A 4,210-nucleotide genomic window follows, 5' to 3' on the forward strand; every position below is an offset into this window, starting at 1 on the left:
CGCTTGGGTTGGCGGCAGCCGCAGCGCCGGGCCTTTTCCGGGGGCTCGTCCCCTGCGGGGAAAGCTTCCTCCCAGGGCCCCAATTACCTCCGTCCCCTACCTGCTCGGCAGGATGCTTTGCAGGCTCACCCTTTATTGTACTCCTTCACTGAATCTCCCCCTTGCTTGTCGTCGTCGTTTGGTTTTGTTTTGGTTTGGGTTTTTTTTGTTGTTCCCTTTCCTCCACTCCCTCGCTTCCTTCTCCTGCCATTTCCTCATGCAGCAGTTCCTCGCCGTAGCCACATAACCTGTTTGATGCACGTTTTCCACCCTCTTGGATGCTTTCCATAACGTCTGCAGACTTGGTCTCTTATTTCAATGGAGAACCCAAGTGCGTCTTTGCCCTTCTCATTGCTATTCCCTGCATACTCCCAGCCATGCTTCTGAGCCATTTTTAGTCTTCCTCCACCGTTCACACTGACAGCCCGCAAGTTCTACAAAGAAAGACTTCCAGCCGAGCCCAGCTTGGCACAACTCCTGCTGGCTCAGAAAGGATGAAGGCTCCTTTTTAGCTCACTGGGTCCCAGCTAAAGTCTCAGCTGTAGTGAACATACAGGACTTGGATAATTGATGCAGTACAATCTATTTAAGATCTTGTGAAAGTCATCGGATTCCCTTCACAGATGTTTGTGCAAACGTTTCCTTTCTTCTCAGGTTGGGTAGAGCTTGCTAATCCAGATTTCACTTTGAGATTCATGAGCTCATCCTGCAAACCCAGCACTGCCACAAACTTGCAATGTGCCTTGAAACAAGTCTCCTAAGTCATCACGTACACTAATTTTGCATTTCCATCTCAAAACACCTAAAAGACTGCTTTTCTTAAACGAAAGACCATTCAACTCCTAGTCAAGTACAGCGCAAAACACAGAACTGTGGGAATTGAACACCTCTAAACAAACACACAAACACAGCCAGGCTCCCAGTGTTTGAGAGTAAACACCAGAAACCCACAACTGGCCCGGATTATAGGCTACTTTGGACAAATGCAGCTTTATCTCTATATCCCTGATAAAGATTACACATGCAAATAAAATAATTCTTGGAAACAACAATAAAGTAATGTTTGAAAGAGCACTCAACACATATAGGGCATTCTAAAGAACTGCAACTCACCTAAGTTTGGGAATATCTGGAACCAAGTATTTTGCTTAGTCCATTTTGAGAGCAATCCAAAAATCTAAAAACAAACACACTGCAAGTTTGAAAACATTCACAATCAAGACAGGCTCTTTTTGGATCACTACAGCATTAAGGCCCTTCTCAACACCCAGGTCCACGTCTCCCAGAGCTCAAGAACAAATTCACTCAATTCTACAAATTTGTGGCCACGTTTAGTCAATACCAAATTTGGCATGAAAGCTGGCATTCCTCTTTTTTCGGGATTCCTCAAAAACATCCTTTTCAACCCTGAACACAATTGTCCTGCAACCATTTATCAGGAAGGTTTGCAAATAAAGTCCAATTCATCCATTGCCTTCTGTACAATTACTGCAGAATTTGGCCCTCATAGTAGAATGAGCATTGTTTCAAGAACATCTGTTGCTAAAAAAAAAAGACCTGCAATTAGCTCTGTAATATAAATTAATGAAGCTTTAGAACATACCTTGTAATTAAAACAAAGTCCCTCTTAGAAAAGATATAATATCATGGTGCCAGAAGGATGGATCATAATTCCAACATTTCAGGTTTTTGTTTTGAACTGAGCTACAGAATATAATGAAGTATAATAAATAATTAACATTAAATCACAGCCAGGGTAATTAGTAAGACATCTTGGGAATCACAATCTTTGCTTGGGTGTTCGCTTGCTTGTTAATTCAGACAACACAAGTATTCACACTAGTATTAATGGTTAGTGCAAATTAGCAAGAGTGCATTTCATAGCTCTGATTCAAAGTTTGTAAGCACATATTCGTGCCCCTTTGATTTCACTGGAGTTTAAGCATTTGTTCAGGTGCTCTGGAGAGACAGTAACTGTATTATGTTAAATTTATACACAACCACCAACAGCACGAAGCTTTAATGAACATTTATCTATTCCAATCATGCTTTAAATACTAATTCTTACTTTACAGACAATCCCCTTCAGCTCAGACTAAAGAACATCTCGAGGAAATGGGAGGGACATACAGGGACAAGGATCCACAGAAAAGCATCTCTGGTTGTATTTGTTAAAGGCCAGTGAACTACATACAGAGTGGTCAGTTCACAGCAGCATACATCAAGAGCTGTAGAAGTTAGAACAACTTAAAATACAAAATGTAAAATGCGGCTGGCAACCAATAAAAAAAAATATATTAATGTCAAATCACTGATCAAACAACTAAGGCCCCAAAGAAGAACTCTATCAGCAACTCATTTTGTATCTGCTTTGGTTTCCCAGTAATTTGACCCGTTAAACAAGACTATAATGAATTACAACAATTCAGTTTAGAAATAAAGGGAGTAATTACCACCAAAATTATCACTGGAATTTAGTAATAGCTGAGCCATCTGAGGTCACATGCAGGTTAACATCAGGGCAATGTAATTCCCTACAGCGTACTCTTCTGTACTTCACTCTGTCTAGCTTGAAGTGTCTCAGCAAGAGGTTTCCATTGCTTTTTGGGAGCACATTTCACAGCCTAACAGCCTTTGCTCCTAGAAAATGTTTGCTAATATTCACCCTGTGTTTCCCCATTCTTAATTTCACATAATTGTCTTTACGTATGTAGCCACTTAATTAACAACGATTATCAAAACAGTGCTGAGTCACATCTTAATACTGCCACATGGAAGTTCATGCTTAACAAAAGGTCAGGCAGACCCTGATTCTGCAATCAGTTTCAGGCAAACTCACAGGGTAAACTGCATGTGGTGCAAGTCCCAACCCATCTAACCTCTTCACGTTACATCAACACCAACCTCACTCAAGCAGGTAGGCCCTTAATGCTATTTGCAGCGTGCCAGCTGCCATGCCAGGAAGTCTTCTGTGGGCACGCAGAACTTTCATTTGCTTTTTCTGACAGTCAGGCTTTACTCGGCCCGAGTTCATTTTAACCAGGTCCCACCTGTAAAGCCCCAACTGCCAGTGGCCAGAGATTTTCAGCTAAAACCAAGGTTTAAACAAAGGTTTAAGCATTTCCAGTTCCTGTCTCGCTGTCCTAAACTTGAACACTACGAAGACATACATTGCATCCTACTTCACTAGAGCAGTTCCACGGAAGTCACTGGGTTTTATTTTTGGAAAGGGAAAAAATGAAGTTAAAGTCTTTAGCAGTTCTGAGCATCTGTACTGTTGGGGAAATACTCAGAAGTGGCATAAAATGTCATCCTCCCCTGGTCAGTCACTGGGCAGTTTAGTTTAACAATGAAAAAAAACAAAAAACAGAAGAGGGTGGTACATAACTTTCAGTTCACTTTGCAACTGCCAGTAATTATCTAGAGAGCCATTTCCCAAACAAAACAACGTAACAGAACTATCTAATGGTTCTGTAACTGAGTGCCCCAAACTACTCATCATTGAGCAAACTTATGCAATGAAAGCTCGCTAACTCTGGTAAACAAGCAGCTTGTGTCATCTCAAGGTGTAAAGTTCATTGGATTAAAGCTCTGCTATTACAAGGGGAAGCCTCAGCATTTTCTTTCAGAAATCACTAAGGCTTTTTTTCTTAACTTTAGCCTGGTACAAGCAAACAGAAAAGCTAATTAGGCTTGGAAAGAATTTCATATATACATTAAAGTAGTATTTTGCAAGACAGGTTTAAAACCAGCTCCAAAGTTGATCTGTTTAGAGCAGGTCTAAATTACAATGATTGAAACCACAATTTGCAAAACATTAGTTTAATGGATTATTTAAGCACAGTTTGTACAGGATTCATGCCCCTGAATTTTGGCAGGAGTTTTATTTTAAAGCAAGTGCAAAAATACATGCAAGGATACAGGGAAAACAAGGCTTCTGGAAAAGAAGGAAAAAAGGTCTGAAAGGTAGGCAGGAAGCACCTGTTTGGAGGGAGGAAAACAAGTATTTTTCAACTAGGAAGGCTTGTTTGGGACGGTAGAAGGTGTTCCAGTATTTTGGGGTTAAAAATTAAGAAAAGAGTGATGAGATGCATAGAAAAACTGTTATTATTTTTAAGTCTCTTACTACATTTTTTACAAACTGTAGTTAGTTCTATGCGAGGATTATTCC

This window comes from Aptenodytes forsteri, unplaced genomic scaffold (genome assembly GCF_000699145.1).
Source record: "Aptenodytes forsteri isolate BGI_AS27 unplaced genomic scaffold, ASM69914v1 Scaffold158, whole genome shotgun sequence".
Classification (NCBI taxonomy): domain Eukaryota; kingdom Metazoa; phylum Chordata; class Aves; order Sphenisciformes; family Spheniscidae; genus Aptenodytes; species Aptenodytes forsteri.